Source organism: Misgurnus anguillicaudatus, chromosome 24, assembly GCF_027580225.2.
Source record: "Misgurnus anguillicaudatus chromosome 24, ASM2758022v2, whole genome shotgun sequence".
Classification (NCBI taxonomy): domain Eukaryota; kingdom Metazoa; phylum Chordata; class Actinopteri; order Cypriniformes; family Cobitidae; genus Misgurnus; species Misgurnus anguillicaudatus.
In genome coordinates, this window is record NC_073360.2 from 2,934,868 (window position 1) to 2,950,381 (window position 15,514).

The 15,514-nt window shown below is 36.6% G+C and overlaps 1 pseudogene; it reads right to left on the minus strand.

Moving 5' to 3' along the window:
- Positions 1-9,930: 9,930 nt before the first annotated feature.
- Positions 9,931-15,025, minus strand: LOC129437415 (olfactory receptor 52K2-like; annotated as a pseudogene).
- Positions 15,026-15,514: the final 489 nt, after the last annotated feature.

The following is a 15,514-nucleotide window of genomic DNA, read 5'->3' on the forward strand; positions in this document are numbered from 1 at the left end:
CGTTTGCACTTATCAATCTTATTACAATTAAATGACTCAATACATTTTGTTTTATGACAGTTTGTGCACTATGCATATTTGCTCATTTAAAGTACAGTAAGTTTAGATTTAAATATTTCATTATTTCCTTATTTTACAAATGACATACATTATATTAAAAGAAATCTGCTTAGTTATTTACTTGCTATTTTTCAAAGTAAACGACACTACAGTAAACACATAGTTTTATGTATCGTAGTGCTTCCCCCAGCTTATCTTTCTTATAGAAATGGTTTAAAAATTAAAAATTAGCTTAAAGTTCATTATCTGAAAAGTACTCACCTACTTTTTGTTTTAACAACCTACAAAGTTTAAAATTCACATGAGGGAGATATACAATTTTCGTGAGGGAGCAGACTGTAGGCCATTAACAAGGTACACTCTGTTTTAATTATAAATCCACATTATGTTTTGAAAGGTAATCTTCTAATATTTTAATTAACCACCAGAGTATACAAACATCTGTGTCCTTCACCCTGGTGTCAATCAGGATTTTGGAATTTGGCCCCACCTTCTAACCCACGCATGTTTATAGCATTTTAAATTTTTTACTGTTACACCAATCCCCACATTTTTGGTGCTTTGTTGTCAGGATCAAACCCCACCGTGTCAATACCCCAGCATATGGGTCATATTCTAGCTTCACTTACCTGTGGAGGATTCCAGAAACAGATGAAGCAATGTCCCCAAGTAAACAGAGCAAGGCACCACTGAAAACAAATCTGATATTTACAACCAGAAAAAAATTACACAGAATGTTCATTGCTGCTCTGAAGTGAAATAAATGCATTCTCACTCATTTACTGCATTTACTCACTTTAATTCACTTTATTTTCTATTCCTGAGAATAGAAATATGTTGGTAAAAAAAATTTATTTTGTGTATTTGGTATAATACAATGTGTTTGTGTGGTTTATGCTAAAAAAACACACATTTTTTTCCACATACCGTACATTTTTCTAGCTCCAGATATCCTGCATTCCTCAAGAGTTCTGATTTTGTACAAAACTCATCGATCTGAAAAACGCTGTTTGCCTGATTGGCCAGCTAAACTGTACATTGTGATTGGCCTGAATACCTCTGTTGTCAGCCGGAAATGTGACGCTTCTTACCAATGTTTGAAAGATTTGCTCACAATGCAATGCTGACAGGAGTTAGCTTAAAGGCTATGAGTCAAAGCTGGAGGAATTATGATAATGTTGCTCTTATCCATGTCAATAGGCCCAGGAAGTAAACTGTTGCCTAAAATCCAAGAAGTCCAAGAAAAGAGATTTACGTTGGAAACGATAACTCGCATCATCATTTACTTTGGGGTTTGTTCCTTTTGCATATAGTTGCAAATGTACTGTATGTGCAAAAGAGGCATCTGCTGTGCTTTGATGTAGGAAATGTAGGAAAATTGCAGTGGACCTAAAAAGTCTGTAATTTGTGCCATCAGCTCTTTGCAGTATAAGCTCCATGCACTTGCACATAATTAGATGTTAGTGCGATTGAGCGAAAGTCTTTAAAGGCGCTAGATTGAGGTGTTCTAAGTACTGGTATAATGGTGGTGTTTTTGCATGCTACATGTCTAAAAACACTTGAAACAATCTGGTACATACATAACCTAATTGGGATGCACATTCTTTTAAAACAATTGTTCATAAAACAATGCCATCTGGACCGGTAGCCTTATTTGGTTTAATTCTTCTAAGCACTCTGGTTACCTCTCCCTCTTCAATTTTCATTGCATTAGATCAGGGGTGCTCACACTTTTTTCTTACCAAGGGCCAAAAATGAAACCTCACCGAAGGTAGGGGGCTGCAAGTAAATGTTGCTGTGTTATATTAAAATTAAAGTTGCCCTGATTCTTCTAATTTCAAATATTAAAACAATAAATAAGAAAACATTACTGTGTTTAAGCATAACTAATGCAGTTTTATTTTCAAAGGTATCTGTTGTAAAAAGAAACAATTTTGCCAATCATTTTAATTTCCCTTTTGCCTGTGTGCCACAACCTCTCCCTTATTAACCTAATAGTACCCGTCTACCCAAGTTCATTGAGTTCATGACGCAAGCTATACACCTTCAAGTATGCATGTACATTAAAACATTTATTCACTTTAATTCCTTGCATTTAATTTCAATTGACATTTTTGTAATGTACAAATAAAACAAAAAATTAAATTTTAGAAAATGTTTAATTAGAAATTGACATCGGCGTCAATGACGTTTATCCTTTTTCCTTATCTGATGTGGCATGACGGGCCAAATTAAAGATCATTGCAGGCCAACTTTGGCCCGCAGGTCCTAGTTTGGGTTCCTCTGCATTAGTGTCTTTGCAAGTCTCATCATAACTTACTTTTTTCACATTATCTATAGCAGGGGTCTCAAACATGGTGCCCGCTATAGCCAGCACAGAGTCTGTAAGGTGCCCACCAAAGCACATCATATTAATAGTCTTAATTGAACAAAAGGTTGAAGACGCCTGATCTACAGTATTGTCAATTTTCATTGGGTTAGAGTCTGTGCTGGTATCATCATTGCATACAGCATTTGCAATATCTACAGTATTGTCAAATTGTGAAAAACAGTTTTAAAATTATTAACAAAGGTATGGGGATCCTCGCCAACCCATTGCTTCTTTTGTCTGCCAAGCATTGTGTTAAACCCCCTCCATGCACATTCCAAACATATATATTATATTCCAAACATATACAGACCCCAGCAAGTACAAAAAACATAATCTGAGAGGGAACTAACATTGTATATAAAAAGATAAGTACATTTGGTGTCTGCAAATTTTGGGGGACAAAATGTTACAATAATGTAAAAATGAATCAAAAGAGCCCACCCCAATGTCTTTACAATGTTCTGATGTGGAGATAAAAGGCTTTGTTTATTCCATGCTAGGGTACTGTATTTGGTTGCTAGGAAGAAAATTTGCATCCACTAGTGTTTATACTCCAAGTCACAAGTAAAACGGTTCAACCCCCATGTCTCTACAATGTTCTGATACAGAGATATAAGGCTGTGTTTATTTGGTTGCTAGGGTACTGTTTTTGGTTGCTAGGTAAAAAATTGGCATCCACTAGTGATTACACTCCAAGTCACGAGTCAAACGGTCCAATCCGTGTCTCTACGATGTTCTGATGCAGAGATATAAGGCTTTGTTAATTCGGTTGCTAGAGTACTGTATTTGGTTGCTAGGGAAAAAAATGGCATCCACTAGTGATTAGACTCTGATTCACAAGTCAAACGGTCCAACCCCTGTGTCTCTACGATGTTCTGATGCAGAGATATAAGGCTTTGTTTATTCTGTTGCTAGGGTATTGTATTTGGTTGCTAGGGGAGTGGCTTGGGAGTGGCCAACGATGCTGCTCCATTAGCTACTTGCCAGCATGAATGATATAAACCAACCCCCATATCACCATGACATATAGATTTTAAGATATAACTGTTTGAATTTTTTTCTAGTCTTCTCAAACGTGGTTGCTAGGGGCGTGGCTCAATTCCTCTGTAAGGATCACGAGAGACAGATTGGATGCCTGAGTACAATGAGCCCACCCCCATGTCTCTATGACAATGTGGTGCAAAGATATCCAACTGTGAATTTTATGATGGCAGTCTATGGGAGATGTTGTGTCACGAACCCATCCTGTATAGGGTTGGAAAGGCCAGATGACAAAATATTAAAAGCTAAATTTCAGTTTTCCACCTCCCGCTCCTGGCCCATTTCACCACAAACACAAGAATACTTTTAAGAGTTTTATTCACTCTGTGTGGTCAGAAGCCTCTCTTCGGAAAGGGGATAAAGGCCAAAATAACAAACATAATAGGAATCTAAATTAATTTTAGATTATTAACTTACCTAAGAAAATAAATAAAAATACAAAAGAAAAACACTCTTCTTCCCTCACTCTCTAACTAAAAATAACCATGAGAAAAGAAGTAAAACAAACTAAAACGGCCATCCCAGACCTACATCTCTGAAAGTAATTAATTAAGCTCCTGCACACTAGCCGTTTCTCAATGTCAAGGATACTTCCTTGGCAGGACTAGTCCTTACAAGTCACTTCCTTCAGAGGCAAGGCGAGGCTCCTTTTAAGCATTCGGAGAACACGTTAAATGGAACAGGCTAGCATGTGCACGTCATTACGTCATTGCGTGATTGAAAGGTGTGGTTTCGTTGCTGCGCGCATAGGATTGTGGGTGATTTCAGTGCGTGAAGAGCGCGAAGGATACAAATTTGCTTCCTTTCCTGTATATGGGATATTTCTCGAACGAAGGACATAGTCCTTGGCTGAAATTTCGAGGATCCTTGACATTGGAACAGTCCTTCGACGGATGTCGATCACGTAGCATCCTCGAAATTCTAGCTTCCGAGGATCCTTCCTTGACATTGAGAAATGGCTACTGTCTTCTCTCGTGCTTTATCCCGTCCTCACTCATTAGTTGCAGCTGCTCCCAATCACACGGCACTGCCAGAGATAACGAGAAAACAAGGGAGGGAAAAGAAACACATCACAATAATCAAATCTCTCAACTTAAAGTCCCAGGACGTAACAGTTGCTAGGATGCCCAAAATGGTTGCTAGGGGCGTGGCCTAATAGCTCTGGGACAATCCTGAGAGACTGATTGGATGCCTGAGTAAAATGACCCGTGTGTCTCAATCAGCTCCCTTGTTCAGTAGTTAGGGCACTGATTAGGGAGTCTGCCATTTTAAGGGCTGTCTCAATCGCAAAATCCATTCAGTGCACTGGAACGTTCGTTCCCTAAAAATTCCCACAATGCAACGCAAAAACCAGTGAGCATCAATGGTCCCTATGTTCTCTTACCGGAAATCACGTGACCTTTTCTGAAGCTCGCCAACCGAACATCACGTGATCCAACTCAATAAACTTTGTGAAATGTTACAGAACTTTTAATTATATATAATACAGCAAATTGCTCTCATATTTACTAACATATGGAGAAAAATCTTAATTTTCAAAGGGGGTGTACACATTTATATATATACCGTGCACAGCATAAATGTGTACACCCCCTTTGAAAATTAAGATTTTTCTCCATATGTTAGTAAATACGAGACCACGTATTTTTACACGCCAGTTTTATAAAACATTTGTGTTTCTTAATATAAGAGTGAAAGTCACTTACCACCTTGAGGATACGAAAAATAACACATTTAAATCAAATGAGGTGATGCAAAAATGAGTACACCCTACAAAAATTATTTAAAAAGCAATCTAATATTTTGTATGGCGTCCATTGTTTTTTTTTTTTTAAACAGCACAAATTCTTCTAGACATTGAATAAATAAGTTGACAACATACAGTTACATCATTAATTGTCCATTCTTGAACAATGACCACTTTTAGATCCTGGATGGAAAATGACGTTCTGCTTGTCTTTTTCGAACTCCCCATATTTCAACCTGGATTGAGGCCTTAATCACTTTTACCCTGTGCTCTTCTAAAATGAATGTGACCTTAGATGTGTGTTTTGGGTCACAATCATGTTAAAAGATTGCCCAGTGACTAAGGGCACAGAGTGATGGTAGCATCTTCTCTTTAAATATTTCACAGTACATCTGTGTATTCTTGATGCTGTCTATACAATTCAACTCTCCGACACCTGCAGCACTCATGCAAGCCCACAGAAGAACACTGCCACCATCCTGCTTTAATTTTGGTACCATGCATTTTTCATTGTACTCCTCACTCTTACCACACAATATAGATTGGAACACCGCAGAGCCACAAAGATTAATCTTTGTCTCATTACTCCAAAGTATAGAGAGTTAGAGACCCAATAGTCTTTACCTTTCTCAATATGAGCTCTAGTAAAAGGCATTAGCTCTATCAGTGGCTTTTCTCTGTGGATGACAGCCATGCATGCCTCTAATTTGCACTATACCTCCGCCGTGTGGTGTCACAGGAAACACCACAGATTGACTTTCTAATGATTTAGCCAACTGTGCTGAACTTGCATGATGATTTTTTTAACATCTCTCATCACAGAACACTCTTGAGAAGGTGTTAACTTCAGTAAAAGTCCTGGAGATTGCAGAGAGCTTCCCACAAGTCCATCCTTTTTTAATTTTTGTATCCCTTTCGTGACATATTCAAACTTATTAGCAATGCTTAACTAATTATCTTGAAACATTGACCATTTTGTGCAAAGAAATTATTTTATCTCTCATGTTTTGAGACATTTCTTTACCATGTGGGGCTATTCTGTCACCATTACATGAAAGTGGATTTTCTCTCTTAAACACCACCCCTCAATTGCCAGTTATCCTGTGGTCACCTGTGTGATGATTAATTATATTCATAATTTTTTAGTGAATTCCTGTTAATTACACTTTAATTTTTCTGCTAACATATTCATCAGGGTGTACTCATTTTTGCATCACCCCATTTGATTTAAATTAGTTATTTTTTGTGTCGTAAAGATGGTCAGTGACTTTTAGTCTTTTGTTAATTAAAGTAAATGTTTAATAAAACTGTTTTGTAAGAAAGAAAGCAAATTGGTCTCATATTTACTAACAAATGGAGAAAAATTTTACTTTTCAAAGGGGGTGTACTCATTTATGCTGTGCACTGTGTATATATATATATATATATATATATATATATATATATATATATATATATATATATATATATATATATATATATATATATATATATATATATATATATATATATATATATATATACATACATACACACACACACACACACACACACACACACACATTCTGGTTTCCATGTTTTGTGGGGACATTTCATAGACGTAATGCATTTTATACTGTACAAACTGTATATTCTATTCCCCTTAGCAACCCCATTCCCTAACCCCAACCATCACAGAAAACTTTCTGATACTTCACATTTTCAAGAAACATCATTTTGTTTGATTTATAAGCTTGTTTCCTCATGGTCACAAAAACACTGGCATTCCTATCTTTGTGGGGACAATTGGTCCCCACAACGTGATAATTACCAGGTACACACACACACACACACACATATACACACACACACACACACACACACACACACACACACACACACATACACATATATACAACAGTTATTTCTGGTTCTCGAATCTGATTGGCTAAGAGGTGTGTAATATTCTACTGATAACGGCACAGTAACTGCTTCACCTTTCGTATCATTCCGCCACCTAGTGAATGGAGGTCCTCTAAATAGGCTCATCTCTGAATGGAAATACTGCAGACACACACAACCGTGATGTTTTGAATCACTCTCCGTGTGTCTCATTAGTTCACTAGCTCATAAATCAGTCTGTGAATCCCAATCGGAAGTTATTATTCCGTCAAAGATCAGCGCTCTTGGATGTTACGTTAAAGTTAATGGGAGTAATGTCTTGTCACATCGTGTGGACGAATAACACTTGGAAAGAGGAATATAAACACTCATTTTTTTCTGGAGCTATATTTCTTATCAGAACGCAAAAACTCTGTGGAACTGCAGGTAAGCACCGCAGCTTTTAAATGTGGACATTGATCATTTAATCGCGACGTGACTATTAAAACATGTTATGAGATATCGCCACTGGCATATTTATAAGCAGCATGCAAAAACATCTCTCTGACACTTATAAAAAACAGTTTATATAGTACTGACAAGAACGAAGTCTAATAATAAACGAGTGCTCGTATCGCGTTAAGATGAAATGGTAAACCAATAGTAACATTATAGAAGTATAGTTTTATTCACTTTTACCTCGCGCCAAAACAATAACAACACAAAAGACACTAAATATGAATAAGAAAACAAGTAATAGTTTCATCATGACACCAAATACTGCTGATTTGATCTAATTTTTGACCATCAGGCCAACATGAGAGCCAGGGAACCCCTGTCAGAGATGTAGCCCAGAGAGGGCGGTGGTCAGCGGGGCGAATGAACACTGATGTCCGCTCATGCTTTGGTTCTCATACGTACCGAATCTCACTAAGCAAACGTTCAAACAGGCGCTATCTTTACTAATCGACTGCAGATTTAAATATAATACATATATATTCTCGACTGAACTAATCTTAAAACTACACTTTGTGACCAAGAAATTGCAATATTTAAAAACGGCGAATCCGTCCATTGAGTTAATATGAGATTCAAAGCAGCCGAAAGTGTTACCTGTCATTCTGGCCGCCCTCAAATCCGTGGCGGAAGAAGTAGTTCTCAAACAAAGAGGCTTTTAAAATTACTCCATTGTTGTTTTCTAGTTTTCGTTTTTCAAACGTGTGCCGTCGAACTGTTGTATAAAAGCAATATCGCTCTTGGAGTCGTGTGATATAGCTCTATATCATCACGGCTGTGATTGCCTCCGGCACTCAGCCTACGGGCTCGTGCCTCTGGCCTAATCACAGCCGTGATGATATAGAGCTATATCACACTCCTACTCGAGCGATATTGCTTAAATATATACACAAACACATATATATATATATATTTTGTGACCTAGTGAGATACAAATGAACAGGGATGTTTAACAGGCCTGAGTAATGCTTTCGGCATATTCTTTTTAATAATACCTTTAAAGGTTGCTTTTAAAGATTTGTTGTATTCTTTCTGGAAATGTCGACCATTACCTGACAAAGTCAACAAGTAACTTTGAGACATGACTGATTCTGCATAGCCAAACCACTGCCACACATTTGATGTTGAGTCCTTTTTTGGCACTATTTCTTTATCAGCTTTATCGTGCACTGTAGGGATAGCTGCCCACCTCTCCAGGCAGCTATGTGTTCACAACTTTCAGTGAGTTTGTCCACCACTCACTGTGATGGGTTAAATGCAGAAATCACATTTCGCTACACAATTCACTTGAAAAGATGATGGTGGAAATAATTTTTTTGGACATTATTTTTGTTTGTTTGTTTGTTTGTTTGTTTGTTAAGGTTAGTTTTAAAAGTAACCAAATTTTACCTTTATCACCAGAGACACATATAAGGGCTTATATTAGTTAATAACCATATATGGTCATACTTATTATGTTGGTCACTAAATTGTTGGACAAGAAATACACAAATCACAAAATGATAGTACAGTTTTACTCCCCAGACAAATGTTAACAATAAAAAGATGTGAAGACTAAAATTATGAGCTGCTTTTGAAATAAGAAAAATGTGTAGTACTTTATGTAGTCTCACTTTACACATAAGACTACACATAAGACACATTTGCTTTATCACAGCAAATGTGCTTTTTGTTAGAAAACAAAGATGCCGGATGATCTCTTGTACGAAATCCAAACAATGGAGAATTTCAATGGTTCTTCTTTGTATTACTTTTGTTGACTGATAGTGCAACCAGGTGTTATATTGTGAATGATTGGCATGGTCAGCAGCACAAGCCCATCTGGATTTATGACTGACACGCAGTTTTATAATAAAGGTATAAAGTGCCATTTTTTAATACACAATGGCACAAATTATTTCACTACTGTTGCTAGTGTATCGATGATGTGATTGAAAAAGTATAAAGGAGGGCTAATAGAAGAAATCTCCTATGACAGCTTGCAGTGTTACATATTGTTGAGGTTGAGAAATGAACATGTTTGTGTATGTTTAAGTTTTGTAAAATGTTCATAAAGTTAGTATTATCTGTGTATTTACACTGCTTTTTAAAAATGTCACTGCCTTTGTTTTGTATGGAATGCTTTTGGCCAATCAACATACACTTACATGTAGTTCCTATTGATGTCCATTGTTTTACAGAATTTCAAAATCTAACTTATGTTTCTGTACTCAATAAAAATCACATAGATAAACATTCAGAATGATCTTTTATTTAGTTATCAAAACGTACAGTAGCCTTTTTGATGTGCATATACGTGGTTTTTTAACATAACATAACAATGAGACATGCTGAACATTATGACAAATTTCACATCTAAAAATAAACCTTCATATATAAACCTGCAAAATAGTATAAAACCAAAAGAAATCATCAAATATAAAAGCATATAAAAAGCCTAACTTTTGTTAGCAGTTTATCTCTTAACTGAACACATACTGACATTCTTGTAACAGAGACTGGCTAGTGTGCCAAATCTTTGCAGTTTGTAAACCTCAATGATTTTAAGGGATGCTCTGTGACAGACATCAAAGGCTATGACCAGCCTCTTGTTAGGGCGTCTGATTCCCATACAGGGCTGATTGCTGGTTAAAGTCCTGTTTGGAGCATGTTTCGGTAAGACCTGCCACATTCTACAAACATTTTTGAACATCTGTACTGTATGTATTACAGTTACTGTTATACACTCCTGTTAGGGCTCAGTCACACCAAAAGCGCTTTAAACGCTTGCAAACGCAAGGCGCGAGCACTGCCTTTTTTAAAAAAGAGCAGAGCGGCGCGGCTTTTCATATTGCTAAGCAACCACCGAGTCAGCTGTCTTGTCAATCAAATATTGAAGCGTGAGCGCTCTTTTGCTGTTAACTGTCATATTAGCAGAAACTTTAAAAAGAGGGCGCTTGCTCTGACCTTGTTTGAGGATAAGAGGAGCACAAACACGCAGGAGAGAGTGAGCGAGTGGAGTCCGGTTCTTCAAAGCAACTGTAAACTTCCCTCGCCACAACGTAAGGCCCGCCTCTCCCCTCATTCGATTGGACAATGGAAGACGCGAATGACGTCAGGCGCTCCTCCGCTCTCAGCGCTCCTTCAAAAACGCGTGCGCGGCAGGCGGCAGAAAACCGCAAGGCGCTCGGCGCGCATAAACAGCGCGCAAACGCGCCCTGCCCATAGAATATCATTCAAAAAAGGCGCCTGCAACTGCCATAAACGCTTTTGGTGTGACTGAGCCCTTATACAGTTTTATTTGCCTTTTGTTTAGTGTGCATCAATAAAGTTTACGGCACATGGGAGTTTGGGACATAATTCATTTTACTGCATTAGGTCGCAAATTGCTTTTTTATTTTTTCAGTTTTGGTTCAAAAAGTAGGACCTTTAAAGAATTCATGAACTCTTTTGTTCTTACTCCGTAAATAATTGGATTGAAACAACTTGGAAAAAGTATATACATGTGCTCACCAGTGGCGGTTCTACACGAAGGCCAAGGGTGGCCCGTGCCTCTGTAGACAAGTCCCTGGCCACCCCTGTGGCCACCCCGTGCTGACCAAATCAAAAAGTATACATTTATTTTGATTTTACACGCGAGCGCCAAAAGCGGAACTAATCCGACGCATAACGTTCTAAACGAGCAAATTAGAGCGGCGCACCCAACCACTGTAGCTGGCTGCGGATGCTGGGTGCTGCTCAGCGAGTGTCTCAATTTGTTCCCAATTTCCCGATGTTGTGAATGTGTATGCAGGTTTGGGCACTGGTAAGGACTCTAGCTCACTTGACATTGAGACACTGTTCACTTGCTCTCCTGTGACGTGGCTGCTTAAGCGCGGTGATCATTCACAGCTGTTACTCATCAACAACCGGTAAAACCAACATCTCGCTAACTTTTTAAAGTTTACACATTGTAAAAAGCGCTGTAATTATGCTCTTACATATACGTGCATAAAATTGGAGGAATATAATTAAATGTGTCATGTAAAAATGTTTACAATTTAAAATAAATATTATTTTAAATACTGATTAGATTGTGGTCCCTAACTGTCTAGCAATGTGTGTTTATATGTAAACTAAAACAAACGTTTGTCTTTATAAAAGTTTGCATTTCATAAAGTTTATTGAGTAGGCTCGCATGATTTTCGGTTGGGGAGCTTTAGAAAAGAGCCCAGCTCCCCTTTTGCACCTGCACTCACTCTTGTATTAAATAAAGATTTATATGATTGTAAAGTAAGATAAAGTTTATGGGGCAGTTTCCCGGAAAGGGATTAGACTAGTCCTAGACTAAAATAAATGTAAGAGCTGTCCAAACTGAAAACAACTTGCAATGCCATATTTTAAAATACACCAGTGCCCTTTGTTTTGCTTCAAAATGCACACAAGTAATGTATTTAGTAAGGCATGTTTGTTAAAACTAGTTATATTTTCTAATTAAACTAAGGCCTAGTCCTGTCTTAAAATAATTCCTGTAACCGCCCCTATAATCTTTAAATATAATTTCTTGCCTTTTTTTATGTGCCCCTCTGGTAAAACACTGGCCCCTACTTGGCCCCCCTAGTGAAATTTGTCTAGAACCGCCACTGGTGCTCACAAATATACGACTATTAGGAGAAAAATTATTTCTTACTCTGTATGACAGAAATGCAGTCAAGGCAAAAGTCAAAGAAACTGACATAACAATAAAGTGAGTAATACATGTATTAATGGCCTTCCCATGGGCTTTACTAGATTTGAACACAGAGGCAAAAATCACAACATAGGAAGCTGTAATGAGAATAAAATCAGCTGTTGGTATAAGAAAAGCAGTTAAAAGTCCTACGAAGTTATTAATGGATATATCACCACATGCCAGCTGAACCAATGCCATGTGTTCAAAAAAACAGTGATCGATAATATTTGTTACACAAATGGCAGTTTTCCAGCCAAAATGACCAGGCAAATGATCAAGACTGCATTCTGTCAGGATGTGGAGATGGATAGAACCCAAGCGCAAACAGCTTGTAACTAAAATATGTTTATTAAAACATAAATACCCTCGAGGGGGCAAACAATGACATAACTAGAAAATAATTATTATGACTGGACGAAGACACACGCGTCAGTATCTCACGATACACAATGAACCGGCACAAGACATAAGACACAATGGCATTAAATAGGGAAAACTAAACTAGGGAACAATAACAAACAGGTGAATGATGTCCAATTATGTCCAATCACTTTAGAAAATTGCGGATTTCCATGTATTTATTATAATAAAGAGGTTTGCATATAGCAAAGTAACGGTCTAGTACCATCCATAAAAGCAAAGTAGACTGAAATGTTCCAACAAAATGAAGACAAAACATTTGGGTCAAGCAACCAGTTAAAGATATCCCAGTCCAGTTAAATAAAAAGTTAACAAGCATGTTAGGTACAAACAGGACTGGCATTATCAAGTCCACAATGGCCAGAAGACATAATAGCACATACATAGGAGAATGCAGAGACTTTTGAGATATGATTAAATATATGAGTGTAGAATTTGCAGATATGGACAATATAAACATCAGAAAGAAAGGGATAAATAAATAAGGCCTCCATTCAAGGCTGTAAAAACCATTGAGTTCAAAGTCTGTAAATGAAATATTTTGTTTTGCTGAAAGATTCTTCATGCTGATCGACCCCTTTACAAGTTAATTAAAATTGTGAGAAAATATACTTGATAAAGGTTGCTTATAAACAAAACCTGCTTATTAACACAAAAGCTACGCTATAACAGTATATACAGAACAAATATATCTCTGAACTGTAATAACTTCTAATTACACAATAAATAATGATGTCCAGTAGATATTATAAGGTATTATATATGATGGTGTGCCAGAAGAATTATAATGCACTATAAAATGACAAGAATTATGTCTGGATGATGTTTCAAGTATACTAATTTTATCTTAATTCCTAGGCCGTCTTGTTTGTTACACCCAAATAAAGCTACGTAAAAATCACCTTTACTACTTTAGATCAGAAATTGACATCAGTGTTTCCCATACATTGATTTATTTGTGGTGGCCCACCACAGAATCAACACTGGCCCCCACAAATAGAATTTTCATGATTCCCATTTACATTTTTATTTCACAATTTAAAACAGCTTAATTCGGCTTAAAATATAATTTTATATATAATACAGATCAAATACAGATACAGATCAAAGAGTAGAAGTGAAACATATTTCAGGTGCCAACACTAGATCAAACGCAAACACAACATGATGACGTCACATATATGCTAATTAGCGGGTGACGTCATCACCACCACAGTCTCCTCAAAATCCTGTGGGAAACACTGGACATACAATAATGCTTATATAAAAGTAGTAATTAAGTATGCATATATCATGCTTGACTTTTATTGCTGTCGTGCAACATTTATTAACCTTGATTTTGTTTCGTGAGACCATCTCGTGTCATGACGCGAGTCGAGTGACAATGAAGTTATGAGCGCCGTCAGTCAGTGAAGTGTTGAACATGAAGAGACAACATGCAGTGTTTAATGCTGGGAAGTACCGACATTACAAAAACATCCGCGTCCACTGTACACTCTGCGTGGGAATAAAACTTTTATTCACAACGAAAAATACCACCTCAAATCTGAGCAAACACCTAGCAAGTCAGCACAATGTGAATGTGAGGAATGTGAAACTTACTGAAAAAACCCTGAACCCCCAGCTAACATGACCGATGCGACTCCATCTCATACACGTTCACACGAAATCTGATGTAAACAACAGACTATCTATATTTTAATGGATTATACGCATTTGTGGACAAAAATGGTCATTTGATGAATTCTATTAGACGGTTTTCATGGGTTATTTACACAACTGAAACAGACTGGATTCGACTCGCGATCGGTATATTAACACCAAGTTAACTCATTCACCGCCATTGACGAGTTATCTCGTCATTTATGAGTTCATATTTAACTAATAAAAATGCCTTTCTGGACGAATTTCAAAGTGAAAGTGTAATGCCGCTTTTATCCACCAGATGGCGCCAAAACGAATTTATCAAAAACGGATGTTAAAAAGATTTTAAGATTTATTTTAAATGCCTTTATGTTTGATAGTCATTCTGAGTCTGATCTCTAACATAAATTCCTTTAAAAAAAACGAAATTTTTTAAGCTTTTTGCTCAAAATGTTGTATTTTTGAAGAGAAATATCCATATTTCAGTGGTTAAATTAAGTGGAAAAAGTAAATATATAATGAAACATTTTTTCCCCATTTTGTTTGTTTGTTTGAAAGCAGAGGGTGTGTTCTTTAATTTGATATAATTTGTATGTTTATATATTTATAGAAAATAATTTTTCCTGCAAGGGATTTTGTGAACATTTTGTTAAAATCACAAAAATGCAGGTGGGCAACTTTTCTCAAAAAGGCTGGCGGTGAATGAGTTAAGAAGTCCCGTTTATATTTTGCATGTTGTCCTCTGGACTTCTGTCACAAAATACTACATTTATTATGCTAGAGCATCTGAAGAGTTTGGTTCCAAAACGCAATAAATCCATTTTGACAAATTTTGGTAAAAACGTGTTTTCTATACCAAGAAAGTGACAAGATGAAAACAACTATTTTCTGTTACAAACTTTCACATAGCATCTTTAGGTTATAAAAACATAAAAAATTCAAATCCATAAGTTAATTTTCAAAGATTTATTATAAAAACGGATAATTTTTTCCACAAAATGCAATAAATCCATGACAAGTTTTTATTCAAAATGCTATAAATCTATTGAATCAATAGCCTATATAAATGTGCATTCATCTTTGCCATGTTATATTCATTTAGTTGACTAGTTGTACACACTAATTAAAAATATAAACATTAATGTCATTAATCAAAACACTTACT